Below are 14,766 nucleotides of genomic sequence, written 5' to 3'. Positions count from 1 at the left end.
CTACCTTGAATGTATGCACATATATCTATGCACAGAAGATATAAAAGTACTTGAAATACCACTGCTTTGGCACCACTGGAGGATAGTTCTTGGTTTTGGTCCTACCTCATTTTTACACGGAGGCAAGGGTCTGTTTCACATAGTTGAGAGTTGTGGGCTCTTTATGGGCCTGGCATCTGCCATAGTGAATGGGTAAACTTACTGCTTGGCTTAGTACACAGTAGGTTTGCAATACCTAGTCACATTATGGGCATATCAGTTAAACAACAACATCTGTGCGAATAGAAGTTTTTTTAGCATGGTTAAAGTAGTCCTTAAAGAAAGAACTTGAGCATTGGCTGCTAAGTGCTATGGTTATGCAGCTATTCTCACACTTATCCACCAAGATGTGTGCTGAGGTTTTATGTTCTTGAAAGCAGTATATTAGTTTCAGTGGTCAGCAGTTAGTGGTTATAATACCCAACTAAACAAAAGTATGTAAAACATATCAATAAAGTCTTTTTGTGTGGTTAAGGCTGAGTTATGAAATGGACATGTCTTCTTCCATCCTCCACCATTTTTGGTTTCTTTTAGTCTATTTTGTAAAAATAATGGGAACGGAGGATAAAAAGGGATGACTGAGTGGCCAGGAATTCAGGCAGGTGCATAACTACCCCCACATCTTCATCCCTTCTAATCATGTCTGTGTGTGTAGTCAGCCTTACCCACCAGCCCACAGGCTCTGCCCAGATGACAGCCAATGTCATCCAACATGCCGGCAACCCTTAACCACGCCCAGTCCTGCCAAATTCCACTGAGCCCAAAAGACTGAAAAAAAAATATTTGGGGCTATTAAGGAAGCATTTTATTTACACATGGAAGAATATTTTAATTGCATAGGCATGCAGCATTGTTCCTAATTTTCTTTTTATCACCATTTGCCTTCCAACTAAGTTAAAAAAAAAAACAATGTATTTTTAGTGACATGTTTTAGCTTTGTGCTAAGGAGTCTTTCAGACACTCACTAAGATCTGTACACTGGGAACATTGCAAATCCACCCTTTTCTTACAGCTGTGAGGCAGAGATACATCTGCAGTCCTAAACAAGTTTTGTAATAAATTTCCTCATGCCAAAATTGAGATTATAATCAGCAGTTTAAATTGGTCCAACCAGTTATTTTTACAGCCATATGTAATCTGAAGTAACATGTTTAAACAAGAACTGGGTAATGTATTCAGCAACAAAAATGATATGTATATGCCTTTGTTCAATACAAAATGGGTCAATGTGGGAGGCAGAGAAGAGGGGATTATTAAAAGATTTTTTTCCTGTTCTCTTCACATTTGGAAAATACTGAGTATTGTCCCTTTCTATTGTTTCTAACTGCAAGACATTTATTCAATAGACTACTTTACATTAACTAAAGGTCTTAGGTCCCAGCATAATTATTAAAACTTTCTATGAAAATTTTGAATCCTATTTTTAGAAAAGTTATCTCAAAATACATATCATTATAAATGAAGAAATATTATTTTGCTGGATATCAGTGACAAGAATTAAACTCAAATTGGGTAGACAGCCAGTTCCATTTGTATATAGAATTTAAAGCTGATTCTTAATCTTCTGTGTTAATAGTCCAGGATGGCCTCTGAAAGAAATATAGTTATTAATGCCTGCCTGCAGTATTTTAATTTCATCTGCATAAATATATCTTGGTCTGTATGATGGATCTTTAACATGTCATTGCCATTTTAAGAAAGGGGGAAACTCCTGTGAAGAAAACAGAGCGACAAGAGAAAAAAAGCTAATCTTTTTGTTGGGCTTAGGGCACGTCTGTTCTGCAGGCAGCAGCATGACACAGAGCTGTGGAGTTCAGCGGATGTGAGCAGCCCCACCATGCGCCGATCCGCCTGCCTGGGGGCACTGCATTGGTTCACCTGGACGGATGGAGCTTTGTTGATAGGCTTCTTTCCTATTTTCTGTAGGTACACTGTGTCAAAGGACACAATGAGTGTGGCTGTTTGGGGAGCCCGTGTTTGCTGTGATAAAAGATATACCAGAGAGTAGGTGTATGTTAAGAATATCAAGTTCTCATGTTTTGTGGCAGTTAGAAGGGAGTGTCTTGTGTTGCTCAACAGTTAATTACTGTTGCTATCACCTCCCACACAGTTCTGTAACACCACAGGAAATCAGCTGAGGATTATTCTCATGCTAGCAAAGATTAAAGAAAAAGTGTTTGGGGACTTTATAAAATAATAGATTTTCCCTATCAGTAGTTCTTCCAGGTGGAATATATGGCCCAGAGAATATATTTTTGTACCTGAATTACGCATATGGCCTCTTGAGAGTTGAAGTTAAGCTAAGTATTCAAACAGTCTAATGCTGTTCAGTGGTTTTGAACTGTCACTACTGACAGGAGCCTTAGATTGAGTGGTTCTCCTACACATCTGTGGGAAATGGTCACATTTGGCATGTGTTTGGAATGTATTGCATGTTCTCAGGTTAGTGCACAAATTGTTTCCCAAGAAAAGAAGTAGTCTAGTTTAGAGTTACATGGAACTTTGACATCTGAATACTATTCATCATTATTTATAAAGTAAGTTTCCAGAACACTTAATTGTTTTGCAGACAGCTAATATACCTGAGGGCCTAAATGAATGTTTGAAATACCTGCTTCATCCTGTTCTGCCACTCTGGTTAACTATTGAAGTTTAGGTTGACTAATGAAGTGTATCAAAGTAATTTAAATAACACTCAGCAATGAGCTGCCGTATTAAATGTAGATACCTGTGATAATTACTGAATCTTGTAGTATAAGAATATAGCTTAGCAGAATTCCCCTGTGTTGGAATGTAGGTTTCACTATTAAGGAGGCTTGCTTTGTGTGGCCTAAACATGTAAAAGATCTTACTGGTACATCTCGTATCAGTAAGAAGGTTAATTATATATTCTGGTGGCCTTGAAAACTGTGCTAGCAAAGTTTTTTCCCTGCCAGAAAGAGGAAAAATTACGCAAGTCAAAAGGTAGTAGCTCAAGCACTAAGTGTGACAGGCACAAGAAGAAAAATAAGAGTGTCATGGCTTAATCTCAGAGGGCAACTAAGCACCACACCACTGGTTGCTCACTACCCCCAATCCCAGAAGGATGGAAGGAGGCCGATAATGGAAGGGTAAAAGTAAGAAAACTCATGGGTTGAGATTAGAATTGTCTAATATTTGAAATAAAATATAATTACAATTGTAGTTATAAATTGTATTTAAAAGGAAAAAGAAAAAACAACATACCCCAAAAAACACCCCACAACAAAAGAACAGCCGAACAAAAAACCAAACCACAAAGAGATAGAAATAAAATTCAAGAAAGATGATTGAAGCTAATAAAAACAGTTGCTAACACCTGACCAGTGCCCCTCCCCGCTCTTCACTTTCCCTCAGGTTTATATGCGGAGCATGATGCCATATGGTGTGGAATATCCCTTTGGTCAGCTGTGGGCAGCTGTCCTAGTTGTGTCCCCTCCCAGCTACTTTTGTGCCCCCAGCCTCCTCGCTGGTGGAATACAATGAGGAGCAGAAAAGGTCCTGACACAGTGTGAGCACTGCTCAGCAACAGCTAAAACATCCCTGTGTTACCAACACTGTTTGCAGAGCAAATCCAAAACATAGCTCCATGACAGATACTGTGGGGAAAATTAACTCTACCCCAGACAAAATGAGCACGTACAAGGAACAAAGGAGCCACTCTAGTTTACAGATGAAAAGGTAGAACCCTACTTGTGCCACAAGATACACAGGGCTTGCAAATTCAACAATCCTCCATGCTACAGTGGTGCATCACCAGGGCTAATGCTCACTTCTGTGTTGCCCTGATCTTTCAGACCTGAAGGTGAAAGTCCTGCTTCATGTGGACCAGGTCATGGGAGCTGTCAAAGCAATGCTTTTCACATTGCTCCATCTTCCCTCATCTCCATTGCTTTATCCAGGGTAAATTTAATACAAGTCCTTCATGGTCCCTAGCTCCTGTCTCCTCTCTCCCCAGCAGGCTGTTAAGAATCTTTTCTATTAATTTGCCTCTCCTTTCTCTGCTGCACACAGCCATGCCCACACAGCTCTCCAAGCCAGGACATAATCCTCACCTGTCTGTACACCAAAGTCCTCAGTCCTTTATACAGCCATTGTAATTCATCAAGCTTGTCTTCAAATTGGTAGTTCTGTTTGCTTTTGAAGTATCACCCTGCCTCTCTGGGCAGTCCTTAGGCGTGTCCTCCCCTTTCTTCTCAATTTCGGTTTGGTTACCTGCTCAGGTGCATACAGACGTTTGCGAATTCAAATAGTGTTTTGAGCAGAAGAACATGAGAACTTTGATCTGAAAGACGTTTGACTTTGTTAGAGCAGAAATGTACCACAGAGTAAGGAAAATGGGAAGGAAATTTCATTAGCTTTTTTATAACTCTGTAGTAACACATGCAGTTTCTAGAATCACACTGGCTGCTTGTCAACTCACTTGGACCTGGTACAATATTTTTCTATGAACTAGCAGCTCATTGGTTTTTACACTTGGAGCATTTATTCATTAAAGTCAGTCAAAAATGTTGTCTTGAAAACTTGGCATTTTAATTTTTTTTTCATTTTATAATTGATCTGTGTTCATTATTCTCCTCAGTCACCTGCAGCTTCTTAAAGTCTTGCAGTCGTATACAAAAGTGATTATATAAATCAAGGTCTAGTTTGTCTGAAGAGACATAGTTAAATAAAAGTACAGATGAGCTATTACAGAAATCTTTCTAAATCATCATCACTACTACCAACTGCTATATTAAAATATTTCTCATTTTTATAATAATTTTTGCAATGTAAACCAACTGTCAGCTTTGTAATTTATGCTCATTTGTAGATGGTCTTTCTTTTTTACCCAATTTAATATTACTGCTTTTCACATCAGGATTTGTTAAATACAAATCCAATTTGTCAAATTTAAGTCTAGTTTCACTAGTCCAAACTGAATTAATTTCTCTTAAAATGTTCTCATTGCCTTGTCTCTTGTCACTATGTCCAAGACAAAAGATTTGATGGTACTGAGCTGCAAGACCTGCTCCATGCAGAATTGAGATTTTATTTTATAAGATGATTCTGCATTGTGCTTTCAGCAGCATCCCATTATTGTAGTGTCCCAGGCTAGTGTTAACCTAGAAAATGGACAACTGACCATAGCTGGCAAACATTGGACCTTGCTTCTTTTGCATGATCATATCACCCACTCATCTTCCTTTCTGGTATCCTAAAGCTTTAACCCCTTCAGTTGTCATACCACTGAATACTATTAGCAGAGGTACATTAAACATATGAATGATTTCATAAAGGATGAAAACCTTAATCTAACACTACCAGAAAAGCAGAAAAGCATTTTATTGCATCCACAATTGTAAATATTATAAATTGTATTATATATTATTATAAATTGTTATGGGATAATTAGCCAAGAAATAAGGGAGCTATCTAAGTAGCATTGCTTTACAGTGCCTTGACAGAGACACCTAGCTTTGTTAAAAGCTATTGTCAAAAATGTCTTGAGGAAAGTAAGAATTCTCCCAAATCTCATAAAATATGAGCTCATGCTACACAAACCAGAGAAGATTTCCTTGATTAGAGTCTGCAGAAATCTGCCAGTAAGTATTTACTCTATATTACTCCAAATCCACCAAATGTTATTCCAGACAGACCTGTTGCCTATTCAAGAAGACAAAGGTATTACCAGAGATGACAAGATCAGGAGCAGCCAGCCATGTTTACTACTCTGCCATCTCTGCCTGCCTGCAGTTTTTGAACCACAGTGTTTACAGTTTTTGAACCTCCGATGGTTGTTAAAGGCAGTACAGTTGGGTACAGGGATGTCCTTGGCAACTGGGTGATAGAGTTCAAAATTATTAGAATTTACTTTGCATCACCTCTCCTCAGGTGGCGAGAAAGTGACCTCTGCTGCAAAATTGGATTGCTTCTTTGCTCTCCATGAATGAAAACCCTCTTATACCTTGTTAGATTCTTAAAAATAAAATGCAGCATAATGAAAGGAATTTGTAGGGAGATTCTTCCGCTACATCTTCTCTGGTTGCTTCTTTCCTTTTTTTCTGCTTTATCTATTTCCGTTTTTATATTACTTAGACTGTTCTCCTCCCCACCTTTCTTTGTAGCCTGTTTCTAAGGTGTTTTCTTAGAAACTTTAATCTAAAAACCTTTTAATTGTTAAAGATTAACCAGTAAAGCATCTGTGAAAAAGCACGCACTTCCCTGACATCTGACTCCATCCTGCCACACTGAGAAACTGCGCTATTGTAATGCTTCAATAGCTGGTTCACACTTACCAGATTGACATGAAAGCAGGCTAATGTCACGCCACGTAATGTAGGGAGCCGCAAATGGCCCTAAGCGTTAAGGGGTTTAGGACCTTTCAGTGGCACAATCTGTTGGTGATTTTGATTGCAATTAAGTTTTCGACTGAGTTTTCCGAGAGTGGTTTGTGCTCTTTCAGAGTGGAACAGAGTTGCATGAGTGCCTGTGCACAGGGGAGAGGGATGAATACAGCAAATCAGTCCTAAGTAGAGGACACAAAAAGGGTTTTTTAGTAGTTGGTATTTGGTTGACCCTGCTGGATGTCAGGCGCCCACCAAAACTGCTCTGTCACTACTCCCCACAACTGAACAAGGGAGAGAAAATAAAAGGCTCATCGGTTGAGATAGGGATGGGGAAGGGATCACTTACAGGACTCAAAACAGAGCGACTTGGGGATGTAAATTGAATGTATTACTAAAAACATCAGAGCTGTATAATGAGAAAATTAAAAACACCTTCCCCTACTCCTTCCTTCTTCCCACTCTGTCTCATTCCCCATAATAATGCAGGGAGTGGGGGTGATAGTCAGTTCATCACACATTGTTCCTGTCATTGCTCTGGTAAAAGAGGCTTTCCCCTGCTCCACCATGGGGTGTCCTCTATGGGAGACAGTTCTCCATCATAAATTCTTTCCACAGGCTACAGTTCTTCACAAACTGCTTCAGTGTGGATCCCTTTCCATAGGGTGCAGTCCTTCAAGAAAAGCCTGCTGCAGTGTGAGTCCCCCACAAGATCACGAGTCCTACCAGGACCTGTTCCTGCATGGGCTCCTCTCTCCATGGGTCTGGAGGTCCCTGTCAGGACCCTGCTGCAGCCCAGGCCTCCCACAGGGTCACAGCCTTGTCTCAGACATCCACCTGCTCTGGCCTGGGTCCCCTCCAGGGGCTGCACATGGATCTCTGCATCCCCTGGGGCCTCCATGGCTGCAGGGCCACAGCTGCCTCACCACGGTCCCACCACGGCTGCAGGGGAACCTCAGCTCTGGTGCCTGGAGCACCTCCTGCCCCTCCTTCACCAGCCTTGGTGTCTGCAGGGCTGCTCCTCTCACACATTGTCACTCTGCTCTTCTCTGAGTGCATTAAAATCTGTGCAACAACTTCCAGTTCCTTCTTGGTTTAGCCCTGGCCAGCCGTGGATCCATCTTGGAGCCAGCTGAGATTGAATCTGTCTGACATGTGGGAAGCTTCTTGCAGCTTCTCACAGAAGCCACTCCTGCCATCAGAACCTGGACTCACAAACCCTACTGTACAGCTGGAAAAGCAAAGCTTTAGAATTAGTATTTTAAATCACATGGCATTACTTCAGAAAAGAAAAGTCAATGCCCTGGCATTGATAGGCGTTCTCCAAAAGGTATCCACACATGTTGAATTTGGGGGCCAAATGTGCTTCAAATTTTCAAAACTTTACAACTTTTTCTGAATTTATGGGATTAACAGATATTTTGACCTTTCCCATATACAAGTTGGTGAAAAGCAGTTTCCAATTGAGAAGTTTCCACTTGGCATTTTGCATAGTCCTCTTTTAGTGATATTAAAATATTTATTTATATCTCATAATAAAATCGTGGAAGAAACCATTTCACAATTTAGATTGAATTCAACTAGACTGCTAAATTTCTGGGTTTTTTTAGGAATTTCAGTAAAATTTTAAGTTGCTATTCTATTTTTGCCTTAAAAATAGAAGTAATTACTTTTGTTATATTCTAATTTGTGATCTGGAGCTTCTGAATCCCCTAGCAGAGACATAGACCAGATATCCAAGAACAAGAAGTAACCCAACGGATAATCAAAAAGAGAGTGGGAGAAAGGAAATGTTGATTTCTTCTCATTTATGTATTTTTAATTTTTGTTGTTGTCATTGTTGTGGTTGTTGTAACATTAACTTCTATATGTATGTAGGGTAACTTTCTTCAGTATTCTCTGCAATTTGCAGAATCTTAGACCAGAGGATTAGGGAGCATGTCCTGACAAAGGCCATTAATTCCTGTATGGCTTCATATATCAAAGTATTGCCACCAGAACAAAAAGCCGGAAGTGCTTGGATGTAACTTCTTCTCCTCATCTTCAGTATCTGACAGAGAGACAAGCTGCCTTAAGAATGAAAAGAGTGACTAGAAAGTAACAGTAAGTAGTAGTCCTTTTGTTTTGGTTACAACTAAATTATATCTACCAAGAAGCATTTCAGCTGCTTTCAAGAATATGAAATGTCTCTGAAAATCTTGACCTAAGTTTAGAATTTCCATTTTGTTCTCTTACTGCATCTCTAAATAGAAAAGGTGAGCACAACAAATATAACAAATATAATACCTCAATTGCAGTAACTCTCTCTATTAAACAATAGTTGTCAGGAAGGGAAACGATTAAAGAGGAGGCTTCAAAATATTCTTTAGAAATATTTGAGAAGCCATGACAGAATCACAGAAATTACAAGTAGTGTCATTTATTAGTTTTCTGCTTTAGTTTAAGAGAAATTTTTAACTTCTAGAAGCACTGAATTTTTCCTATGCTCTGTCTAGAAGTCATTAGTTTTGAGTTTGTGGGTGTCACATGCACAGAGAAGACAGCACCTCAGGTGCAGAACTGTTCTATGAATGCAGGACTTGCAAACTGCCCTGTAGATTTAGCCCCCCAAAATGTCTCCATATGAAAAACATCAGACTATTCCATAACAGCCCACGAACTGATGCAGAGGTAACAATGAAGGAAGTGCAGTTTTTTTGGAAATACAGAGATTTTAAATAAGATTCAATTGCAAACAGTTGCATTATGCTCATCCAATCTCTGTTTGAATGTTCTTATAGCCCATTGCTTTGCCTGTGGCTACTCTAGAATGGGTGTAAAGGCATGTCAAAGTGGGTGGAGGTATGAAAACAATCACTCTTAAAAGGACTTCACCAGAAGAAATTCTTTGCTGTGAGGCTGCTGAGGTACTGGAACAGGTTGCCCAGGGAAGTTCTGGATGCCCCATTCCTGATAGTGTCATGGTCATGTTGGATGGAGCTCTGAGAAACCTGGTCTAGTGGGAGGTGTCCTGCACATGACAGGGGGCTTGGAGCTAGATGATCTTTATGGTCTCTTCAAACCCAAACCACTCTATGATTTTTTTTCTCAGCTCCCACCCTCACCTAGAAGTGAAATAATTCACTGCCATTTGATATGAAGCCACATTCCCACTTTCACATTTTACTTTATATCTATTTAACCATAGTAAAGAAGGAGTAGGAGGCGAAAAATAAATACAGCACTACTATGAAGCACAATGTAAGACATAATGTGCCTTGTGCAGATACTTAACATGTTCCCAGATGCAGCTGTGAAAAATGCCAGAAGTCTGCCTAGGAAAAGGTTCTCAGCATCAATACAGGCCTGAGATATATCCTGTAACAAAAATATGCCCTGATGCATTTTAAGTCTCTTGCTGACAAGTAGAATTGCTCAGCTAGAATAGAGAGATAGTGGTCTTTTTTTTGGGAGAAACCATTTGGTTTCTGAGACTGTATGTTTCACTAGGTTGTTTGGTGGGTTTCCTTTTTCCAATACTGGATTTAGGCTCCAGATTCTCCAAGGCAGAATGTCTTTTTCTAGGTAGGTATCTATTGATATATTTAAGCCTAGAGCCTCACTGTTTGATAACTCTGCTTCCCTCATTTAAACTGATTAAGTAGCATCTTTATAATTGTAAAATTCATTGTTCTAAAATGTTCCAAGTGGCATTTATGGTAAGTGGAATGGAATAAAGGAACTTCAAGCACTTGGTAAAAAAACAGGCTACTTAGGCCATCTCTGCAAGCATGTCATATCTCTGCCTTCCAGTAGTGTCTGCTTAAAAGATATTATTGTGGCTGTCTGGAAGATCAAGGATAATAATGGCAATGTAAATGAATCTGTGTTGGCCTGCAAAGGGATATGCAGAGTTTTTTGCTTGAGCCAATAATAAAATTAGGCCAGTAAAATCCCCAAAGTGAATTGATGCACAGACAAATAACAGCTTGGACAACTTTTGATAACCTCATGGGGCCAGCTCCTCTCCTGTCACCTCTCCTCCTGCCATAGTGGTTATTGAGTACAGCTCAGCTTTGTCAGGCTAGTCAGACTGAAGGGAGTTTACTCAGTCCTTGAGGAAAGCTTTAGTTCTTTGCTCTGGGTTTATTGTTGCTGTGGTTACAGACACTTGAGCTGGGAAGTGTAAAAGGAGTTCAGATATGTTTATGTGAACTCTTATGACGTGCATAGGTAAATGCATATCCTTTAGAAGGAGGACATTAATCACAATAGGAAGGCATATTGATGTGTTGGCTGCATTGTGGTGGATAAGTTTTTTCCTGTGAAAATATCAGATTTGATTGGAAAGGTTAAAGAAAAGAGGGATGCAACAAGAAATGCAGGAATAAAAGTTCCTGTAACACTGCCTTCTACCCCATGGAGGAAAAGATAGTGAGGTGTATGCATGGCTGCATTAGCTAGTCAGGAGTGTGTAGACAGGATTAGAATATTTTGTTTGGAGAAGGCTAGAGGTAGTTTTATGTAAGTGAATGTTGAGTGCATCTTAGCTATTTGAGCATGTGGTTTTATTTTCCCTTTGTTTTGTTGAGGTCTTAAAACTCTCTGCTACCCTTTGGAGAATGTTCAAAAGGCACTAAAGAGAGAAGATACGAGAAAGGACATTTTTGATGCCTATTTCCATGGCATGACCTTGTTGCCCAAGAGGAAGGAGAGGACCATGAGCAGAACAGAGCATGAAAGAGCTTTTCTTTGGGTAATAACAGTGTGAGGTGAAATCTTTGTCATCTCCTCCATCCAGAGTTTTGTTGTACTCATTTTCTGTATTTGCTTCAGCTCATTACTTGAAGGGACTGAAGACTGTAACTTGTCCTAGCAAAAAAAATCTCTCTAAGATGCTTCAGGTAAGTCCTTATAAGATCTTACCAGGCAGTTTATCTAACTGTTCTGATCAGTGTCTTCCTCAGTCTAAAGAGAAACATGAATGTCTTTCCCACTGAGGTAAAGTGCTCTCTGACTCTTCAGATTAAAACAGATCTAGACTCCTCCAGCATTTTCTTCATGACTGCCATTCCTACTTTGCAGCACATCTGCCATCTGAACATGCACTGGAAGATGGTGAGTTTTTGTGACCTTTTTGAGTGTTTGTGACTCTTAATAAGTTATGGATGTAACTGCAGGCTTGCACAGTGCATACTTTCATGAAGGAAAGCCACTGGGTGTCCACATTTTTGCATCATAAGAAATTATATCCATTATGCCTTTTACAACACTTCTAGAAAAACAAATATATGAGTGGAGAATTTTTTTCTTGTTTGTTTCATTTTGGTTGGGGCTTGTTTGTTGGTTTTACTTTGTTGTTTATTCTTTCTGCTTAATTTCAAAAGCCTAATTTAAAATGCCTGATCTGCGGTAGTCTTACACATATGGGACACCACAGAAGTGTCATTAGCTATGAAAAATAACAAAGATTTCTATTTGATTGATTAGTAATTAGCTTATGCAACTTCTTTTTCAGAAATTGTCTGAGAGGCATGTTGCCAATGAAGATGCTCAGTTTCAATACCAACCTGTTTGTGTGTGGAACTCAGCTATGACAAGACAGTACAAACTATATGTTACACAATTAAAAATTTGTTGAAATTCCCAGTCTATTATTCTTAGCATTTTTTCCAAAAATTAAACTAAATTAGCCTGTTCTTACATTTGATAAACTAGTAGCTTCTAAATTTATTGGAACAATAATTTAGAAAGAGGCAGTGCTTATTTTAATCCATTTGAAAAATATCTTGCCTATGGCTCCTTTTCTGAGTGTCTTGAACAGCATGTCTGTCTCACAACTATTTTTCCATGGTTTGCCTTTCCTTGAGTATTAGTAGCTATATCTTCAGTTTCAAAGTAACTTCTTAATCTCTGCCTGTTTACCAAGCACAGGTGACATAATTGTCATGGGGAGAATGGGAAAAAAACAACCTGATTTGTCTAAAATCAGATGGGGAGTCCTACCAGGCATAACTGTACCATATTCCCAGAAATTGTGTTGAGTACCTCTTTCCCTTGATTATCTATTTATTTACTTTTATTTTCCTGCTTTTCTTCCCAATCCCATCTGCAGAATGCTTTTATAAAAATAAATAAATGAAAATCCATTAAAGGATTAGGTTTCCACGATGTATTGTTAGGTGCATGTAATATGATCAAAAATCAATTTTAGAAAGTAACTTCTTGGTATGATTTTACTGTAGTTTTGCATTCCTTGAATAATGTTGTACATATCACGGCAGAATGGACCATGGATTTGTTCTAATTAATCATAAAGCTCTCTTCTCTAGTCTTTCATTTTTCTTCATATCTCAGAGACTGGCAGAGAAAGGGAAGAAAAACTGCTTCACTGTTAGGAAGGTTATGCAATTTAGTGGCTTTTATGGGAGTCCTTGTGGACACTGGCATAAGAAATATGAGAAGGGACAGGAGAAAAAGGTAGGTGGTTGGCTTTTGAACAGGGAGAGGTGAGCTTTCAATGGCTTCCTCCAAAGTTTTTTAGATTTCTCTTTCTCAATGTAACACTCAGTTGCCTTACAAGTTATGTCCTGAGCCTTGTTGGTCTGAGACTGAAACAAGCAAAATAACTCAAGGGTTTTGATTTGAAGGTCAGTTCTCATTCCTTCACGCAGGTGTACCATCTTTGTAATGCATTCTCACAACAAAATGTCTGCAATCTGGCAAAATTAGTAGAAGCTTTTGCATGGACACTGAACATAGCAGAGAGAGAGCTCTTTGTCAGCATCCCTGTCCCTCCAGTTCAAGGAACATGGCAGCCCATGATCTCCTAGAGTGTGATGATTCACTAATGAAGAAATAGGAAAATTATATGAGAGAGAGCTATTTATACATCTGTGTCACCACATGCTGCTGGGATAAAGAGTCTGTCTCTTTCACGTTCAAAGTGTAAACCAGCAGGTACTCAAGCCTACACCGAAAATCTTATTTTTTCTTACCCTTGCAGATGTTGTGCAGCACATGGCATGTGGAGATGACACAGGCATCTACATCTTCATTAGCAGCAAAGAGTTTCCACAGGCTATATTGGTTTATTTTTGTTTGCCTCATTAACTTACTTGTTTCTAAAAGCCCAAAACAAACTTTTAATCAGGTAAAATCCTGGCTGATTGTTCTGATTCGGAAATGGTGTAACATGTACTAGTATCTTATTGTTATTGATCTTCCTACTGCAAGCCCTTCTGGTGGATTGCACCACAGCATGCACCTGTCATCTTGGCCAACTATAGCCTAACCAGCACTGTGCAGGTGTTCTGCAAAGTTAACATTCACTTCTTTGTTGACCTTTGGTTGTCATGTATTTTTATTTTTCTTAATGATACATGTTAGAATCCTTTTGGAGTCATGGAGTTCCTACTCTCTAAAAGGAGCTTATGTTTCTACACATGTTTATGCATCCAGTTCAAGGATAAGGCAGTGATTAATTACAGCATGCTGTTCTCGTCCAGGAACAGCAAACAGGTCCTATAGCCCTCCAGCATCCTATAAAGATTGACACTCCCTGAGTTCCTACAGGATAAAACTTTTGCTCCCATCAGTGTTAGTAATGCATACAGGTAAAATTTGACTTACAAAAGATTTAAAACAGTTGGTAGATAGCATCTGAATTAGAATTCTCAGCTGTGCAAAGCTGAAAGATGTAGTCTCCAGAACAGCCGCTGTCTGGCTCTTTTTTCCAGACACAGTTTTCAGACATGGGGCAGACTAAAATGAAAAATCTGCTGATGCAAGGTTATGATTTTTGGGAACAGGCTGGCCAGGTGTACCTTGGTTTTCTCATTATGTTCAGTCAGGCTTCTTTGGCTGACTGCAATGCACTTTTTGTGGGTTATTTAATTTTCCTTCCTGGTATAGATTGAGTTGCAATCAGCCTGCATTCAAGCAATACACTCTGAGGAGGTGAATCACTACCAGTATTCATTTGAGAAGCCCAGTGTGTATATAATAAAGTGCATTATATAATATGTGTTTGCATCCATTCTAAGTTTATTTGTATATACAGTATATTCTACATGTGTTGTGTTCAGGAAGAAAGTTTAAAATGTACACATGTAGTAGAATATATATATTACATATGTATATTACAGACGGATAACACCATGACACTGCTTCTATTAAACATCCCCTTTAATTACATTTTTCATACAGTTAATATTATTTCTTATACTTTTGTAACAGTCATTATTCACCCTACTTTTGTGGCACCTTCTTCCTTCACTCCTGCCTAGCATCAATCTCAGAGGCAAAACAACTTTCTGTGGACATAATGGTTTTAATATTTTTACTTGAGATAGGTGGGTTTACATGGAAAATTCTCTATCTGAATAGCTTTGTCATATTTGCA

The 14,766-nt window shown here is 39.0% G+C and overlaps 1 long non-coding RNA gene across 1 annotated transcript; it reads left to right on the top strand.

Moving 5' to 3' along the window:
• The first annotated feature begins 1,541 nt into the window (after nt 1–1,541).
• Nucleotides 1,542–14,374, top strand: LOC134432091 (uncharacterized). Its single transcript, XR_010031219.1, has 3 exons — nt 1,542–1,961; nt 8,296–11,480; nt 11,881–14,374. It is a non-coding gene; the product is annotated as an uncharacterized LOC134432091 (long non-coding RNA).
• The last annotated feature ends 392 nt before the right edge of the window (nt 14,375–14,766 follow it).

The sequence above is a fragment of the Melospiza melodia genome, chromosome Z (assembly GCF_035770615.1).
Source record: "Melospiza melodia melodia isolate bMelMel2 chromosome Z, bMelMel2.pri, whole genome shotgun sequence".
In the NCBI taxonomy this organism is placed as follows: domain Eukaryota; kingdom Metazoa; phylum Chordata; class Aves; order Passeriformes; family Passerellidae; genus Melospiza; species Melospiza melodia.
This window is presented reverse-complemented; position numbering and strand designations above follow the sequence as displayed.